Below are 19283 nucleotides of genomic sequence, written 5' to 3' on the forward strand. Positions count from 1 at the left end.
TGGTCAGATGAGATATTTCCACAAGCTAAAGCTTTCTGTGTCCAGACGAGGGCAGGGGAGAAATCAGAGGACAGCCACAAAGGGTCTGATCCTCTGAGAGACGAAACACTCTCAGAAGATGCTCAGCATCCTGCATAATGGAGCCCGAAGTTTAGAAGGCTCTTGGGAATGCAGATGAGGTTGCATGAACACGCTGTGCAATCAGATTAAGCTCTGTACTATATATTGTACACACAGACACTTAGGCTTTTGTTTGTTTGCCCTCTTCCTCAGCATCTGCAGCACTGGCACTCCCATTGTTATGCTCTGCCCTGCTTTACTCTACTACCCATTGAATTAATGACCCAAATTGCCCATCTAGCGCCTTCCCATTTCTTTTATTATTTAATTATTTGAGGCTAGTATAAAAAAACAAAAACAAACTAGGAGTCACATAATACAGACCCAGATCATCTAGGAAACTAACAGTAAAAGTTACTGAATTTAAAGCAGAGAGATGAGTTTTATTGTTAGTAGTTGTCGTGGCAACCTGATGTGCTGGAGAGTAATTCATGCTGGGCGCACATTGTTACAGACTCTGACAAGTTCAAGGCTGGTGACTTGCTGCTAAATCTTGTTGCCACGGCAATGCAACATAAGGCTAGAGCCTAGTGAAGTGAATACCATTGACAGCTCATGCCAGCAGGATCTAGCTGATTAAAAGGGAACTCTTTAAAAAAAGAAAAGGGTGTCACCTAAAGAGATTAACAGTAGAAGAGGGGAAAGGGGGACACGGAGATGGGGAAAAGAAACCAAAGAAACGGTGGGTTAATGACAAGAAACAGGTAAAGAGAAACGTTTGTTTTAGAGGAAATGTTACTGTTTGTAATGCTCCAGCCAGTCATACTTATGAAAAACTTGCAATGTACACTGTGAGGATGCAGAAATTCCGATCTCTTTACTCAGTTTTTATTCTTTTTTTACTTGATGTGAATGAGAGTTCTAACTGAGTAGGTGTGTTAGGATTTGTCTCATGGCATTTTTAACAGGGAAAAAAATGTATCCTTAGTCTAGTTCTCCCATGACATGGGTAGTTTTGGCTTGTCTAGTCCACTCCATGGAACAGTTTAGTTAACTTTCAATTCCAAGTTAATTTCCAGTCTTTTTACCGTACTTAATGGCAAAATATCAGCTAGAAAATGTTAATGCTTGAAAGCTGGTCAAATCCTCATAATTCATTAAATGTTGACAATCTGTTTAGGACAGAGTAGGAGAAAAGAGCTCTGTCCCAGGCAAAGTAGATAAGCAATAAACAACAACTCAGAAGCAACATACATTAATCTCATCTAGTAGTATGAGACTTTACTGTATAAAATCTAGAGCTAAGATAGCAAGAAATAGGTGTTTCAGAAATACCTGAAATAAATAGTCATGTCAATCGATCATGTTGTCTTGTTTTTTAAATCTGTGATGTATAGCATAATGTGACTTATATGGGTGACAAAGAAGGTATTTGTTTGGCTCTGACTTACATCCCGTGTATCATAGATTTTCATGGCAAGTCAAGGGAACAAAGTGACACTACCATAGTTTTTTGCTCAGGAACATTTCGGCTAAATTCTGACATCAGAGTCATGTGTGCATCTTGCACTGAAATTATAATGGGATATTGTGTATCTGAGGACAGCATTTGGCCCACTCTCAGTATTTGTTTTCCTGGATTTTGCAGTGCATTGTGGGCAACTTGTCAAGTTTGCAAGCATTTTGTGCTTTTTAAAAACTGGCTGGAGAAAACAGGAAATGGGAAGAAGCTTGCCAATTGCGATGAAGGTTTTTATGTAAGATCACGAACTTAGTTGACACAGGTTCATCTCTAGTTGTTCATTTTAAAGAGGCCCTTCATAAAGCTATCACTAATATTTAAATATTGAAATCTTATCTATGAACCAGAGGTTCCTAAACTGTGATCCATGAAGCATTTGCTGGTGAACTGCGAACAGCTGACTAGTCACATGCTACTGGCTCTCCCTTTTCCAGCTGTTAACTTAGAAGGGTTAGAAGGGACCGCAAGGGTCATTTAGTCTAACCTGCTGCCAAGATGCAGAATTTGTTGTGTCTGAACTATCTAAGACAGATGGCTATCCAGCCTCCTTTTGAAACGCTCCAGTGAAGGAGTTTCCACAACCTCCCTAGGCGTCTGTGCCATTGTCCTACAGTTCTTACAGTTAGGCAGTTTTTCCTGAGATTTAATTTAAATCTGCTCTGCTGTAGTTTGAACCCATTGCCTCTTGTCCTGCCCTCTGTGGCAAGAGAGAACAACTTTTCTCCATCTTTTTTATGAAAACCTTTCAGGTATTTGAAGACCGCTATCATGTCTCCCCTTAATCTCCTCTTTCCCAATCAAAGCATATCCAGTTCCTTTGCTCATATGGCTTGCATTCCATCTCTTTGATCATCTTTATCACTTGTCTCTGGATCCTTTCCAGTTTCTCCACATTCTTTCTATACATTGGTGACCAAAATTGGACACAGTACTCCAGCTGAGGCCTATCCAGTGCTGAGTAGAGCGATAATACCACCCCCAATGACTTGCATGCTACGCCTCCATTAATGCAACCTAAAATTACATTTGCTTCTTTTGCATCAGCATCACATATCTGACTCCTGTTGAGGCTGTAATCCACCACAACTCCCAGATCCTTCTCAGCAGTGCCGCTGCCAAGGCATTCTGTATTAGTGCATTTGGTTTTTCTTCCCTAAGTGTAGCAACTTACATTTGTCTTTGCTGAATTTCATTTTGTTGACTATAGTCCAGTTCTCCAAAATTATCAAGATCCCTCTGAATTTTAGTTCTATCCTCAAAGTGTTGGCAACTCCCCCAGCTTTGTCATCTGCAAATTTGATCAGTATGCTCTCTATTCCTACATCCAGGTCCTTAATAAAGATGTTAACACCCGGCCCAGAACAGATCCTTGTGGAAGCCCACTTGAGACCTCCTTCCAATCTGACATCATTCCATTAATAGTTACTATTTGTTTGCAGTGGTTTAACCAATCGTGTATCCACTTAATGGAAGTTCCACCAAGCTCGCCTTTCCCCAGCTTACTTAGCTTTCTTTACTGCAAGGAATGACATTCTGATACAACATAGTCTGTTCTTTCCTACTACTACATTTCTATGTAAGTGATGGCTGTAGTTGCCACAGGAATGTTATGTGATTGTAAATGGGAGAGAAGGTGGTTCAAGAGAATGCCATTATTAGGATGTGGTCCACTCTACAACGAAATTTGAGAACCCCTGTATTATTAACATTTTCTTTGATTATTAAAGCAGAAATAAAACTCTATTTTTAGTCTCTGTTGAATTTCTGTACTGGTGGTGTCACTAATGGCATCCCTTCTTCCTTATTTCTCCAGAAGAAGGTTTCAAAGTATCACTGAAGATCTTTACTTGACTGAGGGTAGGATATTCAAAAGCACTCAGCAAGCATTGACCTAACTCTCTGCTCACACTGAAGTTAATGGTAAAACTCTCATTGACTTCAATGGGAGCAGAGCTATGCCAAATCTGAGTGCTTTTGAACATCCCATCCCGAAAGCCTTATCATTCTAGCACCGGGGTTCCTAACGTGGTGCCCGCGGGTGCCATGGCGCCCGCCGGGGCGTCTAAGTGCGTTCGCGTACTGGCCAGCAGACGAGCATCCACCAAAATGCCACCAAAATTCGGCAGCATTTCGGCGGCGACGCCTCTGGATGCTGCTGCTTGTCGGCAGCATTTCAACGGATGCTCGTCCGCCGCCACTGTCCTCCGTGGCTCGTCATCTGGCGCCCGCCAGATGAAAAACGTTGGGGACCACTGCTCTAGCATAAAAGGTGCATTTTTATAAAGGTTTGCCTCGAGCAGGGAATATTTGTTTAAATACAACAGCCCTCTCTACACTAGAATTCTGAAATGTGTTAGTTAAACTAAAGCATGTAATCTACTGTTTTAAAAGTTCATCCTAGTGTGGGCAGTCCCTCAGCTGGATAGCATTATAGTTGAAAGATGGGAAATTTAGTTAGTATTTATAATATTTTTTTCCTGAGCGTTTAATTTTGATGCTCTTTTTTCTCACATGTAAATGCCCTCAGGCTGTGATGATAGTGAAAGGAACGGCATAGTGACTACACAATACTCTCTTCTACAAAAATGTTTGTGTAATTAGTCATGGAGGCTGTTTTTTCAATTAGAAAAATTGTCTTACAATTTTTTTAAACAAAATTTCCTCTTCTGATTGAAGACATTTTGAAAGATAAATGCACCAATGCCCAATGCACTAAAATTTGGATGCCCATTAGGGCATGTGTTTTAAAGTTTAACAAGTCCAAAGTGTTTCTGTGCAGTAGTGGATTCATACTTTAATTCCCCCATAAGGTCCCCCTTACCTGTTTTTCTTTATGGCCTCTGTGGAATGTAGCAAATGGTTATAGGGGAATTACTAGATCTTGGCAAGACTTGTTAACACATTAGCAAAGACTTGTTAGGGACCAAGACATCAATTTCAAGCTATTTTCTCTGACACCTCATGGCATGTACGGTAGCTTTTCAGGCCTGTGTCAACAGAACCTCTTTGACTGACACAAATGAAAGCCACATACAAAGAAAAACAGCTATGAGAATACAGTTTTTAGGACTGACTGCTAGGGAGCTTTTAAAGAAAACTGAGGCATCACAAATGTTAGAAAACTCAATGACAAATCAATCATAACATCCAAATCTAGTGCAGGATAATGGGACAGAAGAGTACAAGAAGTGTCAGACAAGAGTATCAGGTACTGCATTACGACTTGAAAGTTTTTCTTTATATTAAATCAGTATGGGCATCAGATGCTCAGTACCTCTGAAAATCAGCACATAGGTGTCTCAGAATGTGAACCCAAGTCAGTGGACAAGTTTTAGCTAAATGACTTGCCTATGGTCACATAGGAAGTCTGTGGCAGAGGTAGAAATAGAATCCAAGTTTCCCACACCTATTCCAGTTTTTCAGTTCAAAACTATCATTCCAGTACCACTGTAAATTTGAGAGTGAGCATCATATCTGCAGCTGGATTTGTTTGCTAGGCATCTGGTTGCATAGCATGGAAATACTTTTGCTAGCATGTTTTGAACTACTGATAACAATGTCATAGGTGAAGTGTCCATGCGCTGAAATAGGAGTAATCACCTTTGTGTACATAGGTCCTGATTCTCCATTCTAGGGTGACCAGATGAGAGACGTGAAATATCGGGACACAGTGGGAGGGAGGAGGGGTTGCCAGCAAAGCAACAAAAACCAAGAGCCGGCGGCAGAGGAAAAAACAAAAGCAAAAAAAAACAAAAAAAAACCACCAAGAGCCGCCGGAGCATAGGAAAAATTGGTGGGGGCTGAGCACCCACCGGCAGCTCCACGCCCCGCCCCTCCCACCTCCGCACCAGCTCGCCTTCGCTCTGCCTCCACCTCCCCTGAACTGGCTGCTGTGTCCTGCTTCTCCCCCTCCCTCCAGTGCTTGAGTCACCAAACAGCTGATTAGCACAAGCCTAGGAGGGAGGGATGAGGAGAGGGAATGCCGCGTGCTTGGGGAAGAGGTGGGGCCAGGGCAGGGATTTGGTGAGGGATCCAATGGGGGAGGGAGGGGCGGAGTCGGGGTGGGGTCAGGGTGGAGTTACGGTGTGGGGGCGCGAGCCCCCTCCACCTGTGCGCCGGAGGGCAAAATATCAGGGCAATTTGCGTCCCGACCAAAAATTGGTCGGGACATGGGACAAGCAAATAAATATTGGGACAGTCCCGATAAAATCGGGACATCAGGTCACCCTACTCCATTCACATGGGTGTAAATCAGGAGTCGCTCTATTAAAATGTCAAAGGAGTTGCACTGGTGAAAGTGAGAGGAGAATCATTTCCATCGGCGGCAGACCATGAAGCAGATTCATCGCCGTGCTGGTGAAGGAAGAAAGGGCAGTTCCCCGAGGGGAAAAGGGGGCTATTGGGGCAAGCTGTGCAGGTGAGGGCAGCCTTGAGAGTTGCCCAAACTTATGCCCGTGTCCCAGTGGTTCCTATGGGACACTGCAGGGATACAGAATTACTAGGACACAGGACCTCCCCACCCAGGCCTACTCCTGTCCCCCCTCTGCCTCTCCCTCCTTCAGCCTGCCCTCCTCTCCCTTAGAATGGCCACTGCACCAATTGGAAGGGCCTCTGCAGAGATGGAGTAGAACCACTAGAACTGGCTGCGTGCCTGATGGGATCAGGGGCCCTGTTACACAAAGAATTTACTAGGGAGGGTGGGTGTGTGTGTGGGGGGGGAATGCAGTCCCTTTCTGGTCACTTTGCACCATTTTTGCAGTACAGGGGTGAATTTCCCCTTTCCCATTATTCTACCATAGCAATATTATTCTATGGCACACAATCCAAGCTAGCATTCCAGGACACCTGGACCATCTCTTTGAACCTCACAACTTGGTACAGAGTGAAGTGCAGCTGAGAGAGACTAAGCAGTTTTTTTACCCAGAAATGCAGTTTGTTGTGAGCAGCAGCAATGCTTCTTCAGACACCAGGTGTGGCTGGAAAAACCAGTTCTAGATAAGAGTATCAGGCAGACATTCAAAAATTCCCAGTGGACTAAGAGCCCCTTTGCTGGCCTGCATCCTGGCTGCTTTACACTATTCTGTTGTTGTCAAGGGGGAGGAAACCAACCAGAACTTCCCCTCCTTACACCAGGAGCGTGACCCCTCCTTACACCAGAAGTGTGCAAAGTCCCTAACATGCAAAGAGGAAGCTGAGCTGCAAAGTCTGGATCTGGAATCAGATCTAGCCTTTCAGAAAGTTCAGGAAGGAGTTTGGATCTGGGGTTCTGGGTTGGCTCATTATAGATAAGGGACCAGCTGTAAAAATCCAAACTTACTCCAATTTTCCCGTACCCACTGAAAACCCACTGCATGTTTCTTATGTCACTTCACAATTGTGTCCTGCTGTACGTTCTTAGTTGTATTTGTGTAGCTACTGCAGGGGTGAAAGTAACTTACAGGACTTACCGGTACTGCGGCAGTCCTGAAAGGGGCGTGGCCTCATCCAGAAGAGGTGTGGCCTCAACTGGAAGAGGCGGTGCCTCTCAAGATTTAAAGGCCCTGGGGCACGGCTGTGGCTGGGAGCCCCCAGGGTCTTTAAATCAACCCGGGGCTCCCAGCTGAAGAGGTGGCTGGGAGCCTCCAGGGCTCAGGGGCAAATTAAAGGGCCCAGGGCTCCGGCCGCCAAAGAGCTCTGGGCCCTTTAAATCCTCCCCGCAGCTCCAGCTGCCGGAGCCGTAGGCGGGATTTAAAGGGCTCTGGGCTGCCTGCAGCCACGGGAGCTCTGAGCCCTTTAAATCCGGCCCCAGCCCGGCTGCCGGAACCACAGGCGGGATTCAAAGGGCTCTGGGCTGCCCGCAGCTGCAGGAGCTCTGAGCCCTTTAAATCCAGCCCCAGCCCAGCCGCCCGAGCCGCAGGCGGGATTTAAAGGGCTCTGGGCTGCCCGCTGCGGCGGGGAGCCCAAAGCCCTTTAAATCCCCGCCGTGGAAGCCGGAGCGGTCCGGCACGGTGTACTGGCTCTTGCCGGTACACCGTACCAGACCATACCAGCTTACTTTCACCTCTGAGCTACTGAAGCCTAACCTCTCTTCACAACGCTATCTAATTTCTGTTCTAAGGAGTGGCAGCATAAACTGCAGTCTTGTACAGTACCATTTGGTGTCACCCTACTTCACACTTTTGGCACCAGGAACTATACCCAGGTCCCAGTTCAGCAAGGTATTGAAATCCCATTGGGACTACTCACATCCTTTAAGTTAGGCACATGCTTAAGTAACACTGAATCCAGACTTAAATGTTTAAATATTGATAAGTGCAAGTGTAGAAGGAAGGAGAACAATTTAAACAAAGATACACAAATAGACCAGTTCTAACTGGCTGATTGATAATCCTCTGGATACATGCAACAAGGCCACAATAAAATTCACTTTCCTGCTGAGAAAAATAAAGGTCATCACCTCTTGGGAAACAAGCATTCATGATCAAAGAATCTCTGTAAAGTAAGCAAGCAAACAAAAAAAATGGTGTGTATATAAATAGATATACACAATACTCATGGATTTATGTGACATGTTGCATATGTTCATGCCAGTCCATTCCTGTGTGTGGAAACTGAGGGTGAAACCCTGGCCACAGTGAAATGAATGGGAGTTTTGCTATTGGCTTTAATGGAACCAAGATTCCCACCTCAGAGATTATCAAAGACAAGCTTCTTTTGAAGCCTGCTAAGTATCCACTAGCTCGACCTTTATCACTAATCAAATCAACAGTAAATATATGCACATTTTCTATTTTAATCTAGGACTTTAACATTTTTCTAGATAGGTTACAAAACTATAATAGGCCAGATGCTCGCTGATGTCAATCAGTGTAGTTCCCTTGAAATCAATGGAACTATGCCGATATTTACTATCTCTTCACCTCCCTTCTTTAGATAAACATCAGGAAATTCTGGATTTTCCTGCAAAAATCAGTGTTTGTTTCTCTGTACGTTTTTGCCACCTCCCCCACTACACTGAAATTATGGGTTTTTTTAAACTTTTGTCAGATGATGTGTTTTGTAGCATACAAATTATTCACTTTAATACTGTAATTATTGTTATGGGAGGTGTTTAATTCCCCCCTCCCCCTCTGCCACCCATGTCTTATGTATTCTACTCAGTTAAATGGCTGCATCAGTTATGTCCGGTGGGTGGATTTGCGTGTCTCCTCCAAATGGGAGCTGTGCAGCTCATTTGAGTTACAGCATCTTTGGAGCTGGATTAGGATCATTGTTCTACTCCCAATGAGGGAAAGGATTAAGTCTGAGCATGGTTACTACACATTTTAAAAAATTACTTGGACTTGCTGGACAAAGCAGAGCAAAGCATTTTAACTGCACGCATGCACACATACACCTTAACCATTGATTTGCTCCGCTGGAGTTTCCCTCTCCCAGCCCCTTAAATTGCCTGTTTGTGGCCGCATTACCCTCCTCTTCCTACTGCCTGAGAGCAAAATGAAGACGTCACTCAAGGAGATCCCAACATCACTTAAAAGTTATTCACTGTGGGCTTGATCCTTCAAAATGCTGAATGCTCTGGCTCTAATTCAGTAAAAAAGTTAAGTGCAAGTATGTGATCACGCCCATTGACTTCCTGAGAATGACTTTGGATGGTTATCTGAGTACGTGCGCAGTGACTCCTAAAATCTGGACCTATATTAATCTGAGCACGTGCTTAAGTTATTGCTGTGACGCAGCCAGGGTGCTTGGCACCTAGCAAGACTGAGACCTATTGGTCTGATCCTGCACCTCATAGAATTTTAATGACAAATCTGACTTTGGCGGTACAGGTTTGAACTCTAACTAGCTGAGAAGGAATTCACCCCTGACATTGACATTCACTGGACACATACTCAGTTAAACCCATCAAAAGTCTGTCTGGAGATATAGGGCCCTTGAAACTGTGATGAGCTAATGATCCTAGGTTGTGATTAGTAGATTGTAAAGGAAACCGCACTGGGGACCCCTGTGCTAAACATTCCTGTGCCCCTTCATGCTTCAGCCAACATTCCAGAGGACATGCTTCCATGCTGATGATGCTTTTTAAAAAAATAGAGCATTAGTTAAATTTGTGACTGAACTCCTTGGGGGAGAATTGTATGTCCCCTGCTCTGTTTTACCCACATTCTGCCATATATGTCAGGTTATAGTAGTCTCGGATGATGACTCAGCACATGTTTATTTTAAGAACACTTTCACGGCAGATTTGACCAAACACAAAGAAGGTACCAATGTGAGATTTCTAAACTTAGCTACAACACTCAACCCAAGGCTTAAGAATCTGAAGTGCCTTTCAAAATCTGATCGGGATGGAGTGTGGAGCATGCTTTCAGAAGTCTTAAAAGAACAACACTCCGATGCAGAAACTACAGAACCCAAATCACAAAAAAAAAAAAAAAAGTATGTCAGTCTGCTTTGTTTTGGATCATTATCGAGCAAAACCCGTCATCAGCATGGACACATGTCCTCTGGAATGGTGGTTGAAGCATGAAGGGCATATGAATCTTTAGCACGTCTGGCACATAAATATCTTGTGATGCTGGTTACAACCGTGCCATGTGAACGCCTGTTCTCACTTTCAGGTGACATTGTAAATAAGAAGCGGACAGCATTATCTCCTGCAAAATGTAACCAAACTTGTTTGTCTGAGCGATTGGCTGAAGTAGGACTGAGTGGACTTGTAGGATCTACAGTTTTACATCGTTTTCTTTTTGAATGCCGTTATTTTTTATACATAATTCTACATTTGTAAGTTCAACTTTCATGATAAAGAGATTGCACCACAGTACTTGTATTAGGTGAATTGAAAAATACTATTTCTTTAGGTTTTTACTGTGAAAATATTTGTAATAAAAAATAAATATTAAGTGAGCACTGTACACTTTGTATTCTGTGCTGCAATTGAAATCAATATATTTGAAAATGTAGAAAACATCCAAAAATAATTAAATAGATGGTATTCCATTATTGTTTAAGAGCACAATTAATCACGATTAATTTTTTTAATCACACGATTAATCACTATTAATCTTTTCAATCACTTGACAGCCCTATTCCAGAGTTAGCAAACCTGACTGCACTAGAATCATAGAATATCAGGGTTGGAAGGGACCTCAGGAGGTCATCTAGTCCAACCCCTACTCAAAGCAGGACCAATCCCCAACTAAATCATCCCAGCCAGGGCTTTGTCAAGCCCGACCTTAAAAACCTCTAAGGACAGAGATTCCACCACCTCCCTAGGTAACCCATTTGAGTGCTTCACCACCCTCCTAGTGAAAAAGTTTTTCCTAATATCCAACCTAAACCTCCCCCACTGCAACTTGAGACCATTGCTCCTTGTTCTGTCATCTGCTACCACTGAGAACAGTCTAGATCCATCCCCTTTGGAGCCCCCTTTCAGGTAGTTGAAAGCAGCTATCAAATCCCCCTTCATTCTTCTCTTCTGCAGACTAAACAATCCCAGTTCCCTCAGCCTCTCCTCATAAGGCATGTGTTCCAGCCCCCTAATCATTTTTGTTGCCCTCTGCTGGACTCTTTCCAATTTTTCCACATCCTTCTTGTAGTGTGGGGCCCAAAACTGGACACAGTACTCCAGATGAGGCCTCACCAATGTCGAATAGAGGGGAATGATCACGTCCCTCAATCTGCTGGCAATGCCCCTGCTTATACAGCCCAAAATGCCGTTAGCCTTCTTGGCAACAAGAGCACACTGTAGACTCATATCCAGCTTCTCATCCACGGTAACCCCTAGGTCTTTTTCTGCATAACTGCTGCCTAGCCGCTCGGTCCCTCGTCTGTAGCAGTGCATGGGATTCTTCCATCCTAAATCTCCCTAGAGGGGAGTCTTACCGCTACAGAAGGCAGATGGTGATTTCAGCTGTCTCCTATGTTGAGTTTCTACAGGAGGCAGGATTAATTTACAGCAAACTCCAATACAAGCATGCTAGTATGAACCTCCTCATAGAGCCACTTAATCAACATACATTCCACTGCCCTGCTCATGACCTTTTGCACCATAGACTTCCCATGGGCACCCTGCTCCCCAGGTGCAGTACTAAATATGGCACACCCTTATTATGGGTGTTGCCTTTGTTCAGAATCATAGATCTCTTTCGATAGGTAACTGCTAAAATGGTTTACTGTTCAACTGATATGAACTTTTGACTGAGTGTACATGTGCTGTGTTCATCAGTGTGGATTCCTGGATGCAAAAAGATGTATTGTGCTCCTAATACATTTATTGAATAATCTGAATCCAGGATTAGAGTTGCCTTTAAAAATGTACTTTAAAAATGAATTTTTTTTGCCAAAAATAACTACTATTTTGCTTGCATTATTAGAACAACAGGATGTTCTGTCCTGCCCTGAAGGGACAAAGAGGAAATGAGAACTATGTTTTTCTTACATGATCTGAGATACTATTCTTTTGGGCCAGTGCTGTGAACTAGTGGTACTGCTTTGAGAAAGACACAGGCTTGATTTTTTTTTTCAAATCTTGGTATTTTACTCCCTACGGGTCTGTTTCTGATTCTGCTCATACTGATGTTACACCAGCATAACTCTTTTTGACATCGGAAGGATTGCTCCTCATTTACACCAGGGTAAATCAGATCCTAATTAAGACAGGAGGCATGGGAAGCACTGTAGAGGCAACATGCTATATTCTTCCTTGAAGAGAATACAGAATAGCTGTTTCAAATTTATAAAATGCAATTGATAGACGACAGTGGAAGCAAGGGGGCATCCTTCCTGTCCTCTTTATCCATAGGAAGGAGTCTGTGGAAATGTGAAAGTAATGATTTGTACATTTGTGGTCTGTTATACTGAAGTTTGACAGGAAACACTTAGGACTTGATCTGGGAAAAAGTAAATCAGCTCTCTATGGTATTTAAATAGACCCCCTTAATGTAGTATCTGAACCCCTCACAGTCCTTAGTGTATTTATCTTCACCACAGCTACGTCTCCCCAAAAGCCCAGGAAGAAATCTGGGCTCTGCAGGAGCGGGGAAAGGGAGAGCTTGAGCAGCAAATTCCAGAGTCAAAGGGCCTTTACCAGAAATAGCCACTATTTTTCTTTTAAACCAAGAAGACTCCAGATAAAGGAGAAGCCATAGATCTCAGCTGTGGCAATGTATGATGGGGAGAGAGGCAATCCCTCAAGTAACCAAGCCCTTAACCATTTAGTTTTATAAATTAAACCCAGCACCATGAATTCCACGTTGAAGCCTGTTGGAAACCAGAGCAGTGTGTAATATGCTCTGAGTGCGAAACTTCATTTAATAAGTGATCTACCAAATGCAGCACTAGCTGTGATTTCGGAATGACTTCCACACAGAGCCCATCCATAGCGCATTACAGCAATCTGGTCTCAAAGTGATAAAGGCATGGATCATTCTGGCAAGATCTCACGCTGGACAATAGTGGTTGTATACTTCTCAGCTATAGCTATTGCTGGTGCTTGGGTGTCTAGTACTCCGCATCCAGGAAACGTAATTCGGATTTGGCTAAAAGAACATGCAGTGGTTTGTAGAAGCTCAGTGTTCACCTGAGAGACATCTCTCACATCCCCTTGACGGTGGCTGCCTTTATATGACCATTAGTAATGACGTCAGGAGAGGGATCATGCTTGGGGAGCTGTTGAGGTCATTTGTGCAGAGAAAACACACAGCACCGTCACTGTTTGACAGTTTGCCATACGGCTGTTGAAGCTGTAATGACTTCAAAAGAAACCAGAAAACAGAAGAGATGGATTGAGGACACAGTGCCCTTGATTGGGAAAAAAAGGCACCCAAAAAACCTGATAGTAATTTCTTTTTAATTGTACTAGAGTAATTCTGCAAGAATGTCCCCTGAGCTGCCTCCTACACCACAGCTGTGTGAGGAATTATCCAGCTCTTTGCTGAAGTAACTCTTTACAAAAATCCATGTAGGTCATTAAAGTGCTAATTTTTTTTATATGAATCTCTGAGTAATGCTCTGATTATCTCTCCATGGGGAATGAAGAACTCAACATGAGATCTATGCCACTCCCTCCTTTTTTCCTGGAGCACTCTCCAGACTGGCTTGGCATAAAGCAGAGAAGCAAATATATGTGACCTGGCCAAGTTTCTAATGAATAGCTCAGCTAAGTCCACTGATTAGACGCATGGCCTTGTACAGTGTGAAAGGGTTTCAGCACCACATAAAGTGGCAGATTATTCCTAAGAAAGGTGAATACTGTAATTGCCTTTTGGATTTTTTTAAAATACATTTTGCTGAATACAGAAAATGTGCCAGGAAAGAATGTCACTGACAGCAAAAAAAATAAAAATAAAAAGGAGAAATGGGAGTTAACTCCCAAGGAAGTCTTACAGCTGTATTTATTTCTGACTATATTATCACTGGACTCTGTGATGATATGCTGCTATCTCAGTCTACAATGGTTTTGATTTGTTTCACTTGTCAAGGTTTTTGAACTTTGAGTCTGAACCTCAAAGAAGATCACTTCTGGGTGGAAGACTCTATTACCAGTTCCTTTTATTCTGGATCAAGCTGTTGCATTTCCCACACAAAGTCTAAACAACTATTTTTCCTGGTATAATACATCCCTTCTATCCTCCAACTGGACAGAGATAGCTATAAAAGATGTCTATTTACTGCATCACCCAAAGGATGCATTGCATAACATGGAACTTGCTAAACTAGAATGGGTCAAGTTTAGCTAATCTGTGTTGCCCTGTGACAAATCCTTATATGGAAGGAGCAAAACCTCCATAACATAACTAACTGTGAAATACTATACCATGCAGGGAAAGTTTCTTCTTGGGCTCTGCTTATAATCAGCCTATGTCCTGAATAATTAGCATTGGTCATCCCTGTAACTTTGTTCCCCAACTAATATAACTGCAGAAGCTATCTTATGCACAAGAGATGCAATTTTGTCCTACAGTAAAAACCCAAGCAAGGACCTCCACAATACTAAAACCCTGCTGTGGGGCTGCCTACATGTGAGAGGGATGCCTCTGAAAATCAGTTCTGGGGGACTTGATCAAGGTCACACAGGAAGTCTATGTCTCAGCCTGTAATATAATCTGATTCCCAGCCTGCTGCTTTAATCACAAAACCATCCTTATACTCATAACCATGATTGAACTTTTGCATTTCTCAAGTTTTTCATGGTCAAAGTTGGAATTTTAATATTTTATGAACATAGGAATTTGCAGTTGATTTATTTTATTTTTAAAGACAAAATAAAAAGGGAGGAAATAAATGTGCAAGATGCGGTGATATGATTTTGCACAATTCCATAAATTTTACACTGCATTACTCTATGAGTATGCAAAACCCCTCACTACTTCAAAAGTGTACAGAACAGCAGGTGAGCTCTATATTGTATACATATATATATATTTACAGTCCATGCCAAAAGTTGATTTTACTTGCTTGTAACTTTAACATATGTAAATGTTTTATATTAATTTTTAAATATATAAAGTTATTTTAAACATTTCAAACTTCTCTCTGTATATTCATTGTATTTATATGCCCCATTAATGCAGTATCTTAGCATCCCATTGAGATCTAGCCACATGTGAAATTAGAAGTTTTTGTCTTTCATCCTACAGTTTTGTATGTGAGTAATTTTACACATGAACTGTCCCATTGATTTCAAGGGGCACTTGTGCATGTTTGCAAGAATGAGACCTTTAAGAGCAGCTATTTTTATGTCCCATATATAAAAGTCTCATTTTTTAAAAACATGAAGAGTATATATTTTCCACCGCTCAAAATGGCTGGTGGATATTGCTCAAACTTTCAAAAAACAAAACAAAACAAAAATTTAGTTTGAGAGACATCATAGACAATTTCAGCCCCAAACTAGAATTTTGAGAAAGTTATAAGCAACTGAAAATGGGGTTATAGTAAAGGCTAAATTACCATTTCAACTACAGAGCCTTTTCTATAATGAAAACATTCACATATGATGCACATTGCTTATACATTTAACCACTCTGTCTGTTTTGTGTGCCTCCCCATAATGTCACCACTTTTGGTGCCAGAGCCTTCCCCTCTGCAGCTCATTCCATTTGGAACAGCCTTCGGCTGTCTTTCAGCTTCATCAACTCTCTATCTCGTTTCAAATTTCATCTCAAAACTTTTCTCCCTATGCCTCTTAATGTCTTTCTCTCTTTACTATTGTGTAACACAGTGTTTCTCAAAGACCAGTCCATGGACCGGTGCTGGTGGGTGCTAGCTTCCTTACTGGTCCCAGAGATTTCCCTGACACAGTTTAGGAAGGCAGCAAGTGAGACTCTGGTATCAAAAGGCTGAGAAACACTGTAACATATTGCAGATCACATGTATATTACGTAGGTAACTATTTTTATTATTAAATCTATAATTGCTTATGTCCATAAGTGAGGCCTTACCAAATTCACGACTGTGAAAAATGAGTCACAGACCATGAAATCTAGCTATCGAAGGGGGCGGGGCGGGTCGCAGTATTGCCACCCTTACTTCTGTGCTGCCTTTAGAGCTAGGTAGCCAGAGAGTGGCAGCTGCCAGCCAGGCGCCCAGCTCTGAAGGCAGCACTGCCGCCAGCAGCAGCTCAGAAGTGGGAGTGGCATAGTATGGGAGGGGTCATCACTTTGGGGGGCCCTGGGCCAGCCTTATGAGTGGGCAATGTGGGCAAGAGCCCAGGATGCCTTGGTGGGGGGGGTACCATGGTCATCCCCCACACACACAGCTAAGGGTCCTTTAACCCCTGAGCACTTTCCCTGGAGCCAGGGAGGGGCAGGGCTGGGGCGCCCCGGCCATGGGCTCTGTCCATGCACTGGGCTCCAGCTGCTAGTCCTGGCTGGACTGGGAAGGGACAGGACTTCCTCTTCCCCTGAATGGGTTACACGCACATCCGGGAATTCCTCCCAGCGGCACCACCACAAGCAACAATGCAGAAGTGAGAGTGACAATATCATGTCATGCGATGCCACCCTTACTTCTGTGCTGCTGCTGCCGCCTTCAGAGCTGGGCTCCCGGCCAGCTGCCGCTATTCTCTAGCCGCCCAGCTCTGAAGGCAGCACCTCCATCAGTAGCAGCGCAGAGGTAAGGGTGGCAATACTGCAACCCCCTTATAATAGCCTTGCAACCCCCCCACAACCTGCTTTTGGGTCAGGACCCCCTCGGTTACCACATCGTGATATTTCAGATTTAAATATCTGAAACCATGAAATTTAAGATTTTTAAAGTTCCATGACTGTGAAATTTATCAAAATGGACTGTGAATGTGGTAGGGCCCTACCCATAAGGCAATTCATTCATATGGAAGATGCTACATATTATTGTTTATTGTTATTCCCTGGAACTGCATTGCACTGTCACTATTCTTTACCCATACACAGTATTTAACAAGTAAAGATGGCAAGGAACATATTCAGGCAGCATATATGGCAGTTTATAACATTGATCTGAAGAGCAGCAAAGATTCTTTTGAAAGTAGCTTTTCATTGAGTCATGGTCAATCTTTTACTCAATTACTCGCTTAATATTAACCTTGACCTCCTCTGTTTATGCCATTTTCCCAGTCCAACTTCCTACCGCTTCCCTATTTTGGGAAGAGGCGATGGGGGGGGGGGGGGCGAGCGGAGGAGAATCATGTCTCTTTAAGAAAAATGCTTCTTTGCTCCTGCCAGCGCCTAGTGGTAATATAGAGCCTCTCTAGTAAGTAACACACTTTACTATCCTCCAGCTTTGGAGCTGCTGCAGTGTGTCTGTGCAGCACTGCAGAATCCCCACCTAGAGAAGAAAAAAATACACACACACGGACATTGGTCAAACAGGAAGCCCAGGGCGGCCGTTTGGTAAGTACACTAGCAAATCTTGTATCCATTTCTTAAACAAATATGTAAAAGGTGGGACGGAGGGGGGATGGGAAAGGTTGTTCACACACATTTGAAATAGATTATGCTGCATGCTGTTTTCTGCCGCTCTCCCTGTGTCTCTCAACTGCTGGAGAGACAACTCCCCCTTGTCTGCCCTCAAGGCACTTTTTGCTGTGTTAATCAGCATAAACTTTCATGCAATAAGGAATTTGGGAAGAGGGAGATTTTTTTTTTAAAAGAGAGAAATATCCAGCTTTTTCCTCCGATCGCAGAGCCAAACATGGCAAGTCAAACGACATAATGCCATCATGTGGCTGGCAAAATCTCCATGTCCTAAAGCATCAAAAGGATGTGCTGATTTTTTTCCTTCAATTTTCTGAAATAATCTGGGCGTGAAGGAGAGAATAAAGGGGAGTTGAGCTCTATCTACACTCCCAGATTTTAGGGTGAGCAATCGGAGGGGCGGGGAAGGGGGAGAGAGAGAAGAGAAACTGGGGGAAGATCGGTGTGCCAGGACAAGCCTTACGCTTTCCTCCACCCCCCAAAATACAAGAGGGTTGGGGGAGTTTGCACCATCCTGTGAGGAAGGATGGAGCGAGTAGTGAGTGCTGGGGGAAGGAAGTATGGGTGTGCCGGTGTCTGTGTGAGTGGTAGCTGTGCAATGGGGAGATGGAAAGAGTTGTATATGGAGGAAATGGAGTGCAGTGTGTGTGAGCAATAAAATAGCGAACGTTATTTAGGGCGCAGGGGAGAAATGGATTGAATTTGGGGGAAGGCAGAAAGGTGCCTGGGGACATCATTCGAATTGTGGGCAGAGGCTGGACGGTGCCTGGGTCAAATGGGTTGAATTTGGAGACGGGAAATGAAGTTTGTATAGGGGAAATGAAATTAGATGGGCTGGGGGGATTGATTTAATATACGGAGCTAGAGTGTGAATCGGCGAAATGGAGAGAATTTAAGCGAATTGATGTCAGGGTGAAAGCTGGATTGAGGAACTGGAGAAAATGGGATAACAGTGGAGTTTTTAGGGGGCATGGAGTAAGCGCTAGGAATAAAATGGGTTGGGGTAATTGAAGGCGGTGTGCAATGAGGGGTAGGAATTAATTGGGTGGGAGTAACTGCAAGGGTTGCGGGGGGAGGGAGGGTTAGGAATTAACTGGGTGGGGGTAGCTGCAAGGCCAGGGGAAAGGAGGGGTAGGAATTGACATAGGGGTAATGGAATTAAGTGAGTGGTATGGGTAATGCAGGGGATGGAGAGGCAATAGAGGGGTAGGAATTAACTGGTGGTAGGGCAATGGAGAGGCAAGAATTAATAGGGGCATAGGGGCACTGCAGGGGTGGAGAGGGCCTGGAGGGGCCATGCAGTAACTGGGGGGGCAATGCAGGGGTGGAGGGGTTCAGGCAATGCAGGGGCTCGGGGGAAAATGCAGGGGTGGAGGGGTTCAGGCAATGCAGGGACTCGGGGGCAATGCAGACGTGGAGGGGTTCAGGGGCAATGCAGGGGCTCAGGGGGCAATGCAGGCGTGGAGAGGTTCAGGGGGCAATGCAGGGGCTCAGGGGGCAATGCAGGCGTGGAGGGGTTCAGGCAATGCAGGGGCTCGGGGGGCAATGCAGGCGTGGAGGGGTTCAGGCAATGCAGGGGCTCGGGGGGCAGGAAGAGCAGTGTAGTGGTGGTGAAGGGATTGGGGCAATGCCGGTGCAGGGCGGGGGGAGCTGGAAGAGCAATGCAGGGGTTGGGGCAATGTGGGGACTGGAGGAGCAATGCAGGGGGTGGAGGACCTGGAATTAACTGATGTTAAGGGCAATGCAGGGGCTGGCGAGCC

General features: G+C 44.0%; 1 protein-coding gene across 5 annotated transcripts in view; it reads left to right on the top strand.

Annotated features, from left to right (window-relative positions):
• Positions 1 to 654: 654 nt before the first annotated feature.
• The window catches only part of ADD3 (adducin 3), a 169135-nt gene continuing 150506 nt past the window's right edge, over positions 655 to 19283 (top strand). For 2 of the 5 annotated variants that reach the window (XM_039547929.1, XM_039547931.1), the window contains exons 1-2: positions 655 to 824; positions 17328 to 17439. The gene's annotated coding sequence lies outside the window, so the exon portion shown is untranslated. Of the gene's footprint in view, positions 825 to 17298; positions 17440 to 19283 lie in introns of those variants that run through there. The other 3 variants (XM_039547933.1, XM_039547935.1, XM_039547932.1) reach the window with 2 other exon arrangements.

This window comes from Mauremys reevesii, linkage group 7, assembly GCF_016161935.1.
Source record: "Mauremys reevesii isolate NIE-2019 linkage group 7, ASM1616193v1, whole genome shotgun sequence".
Taxonomy (NCBI): domain Eukaryota; kingdom Metazoa; phylum Chordata; order Testudines; family Geoemydidae; genus Mauremys; species Mauremys reevesii.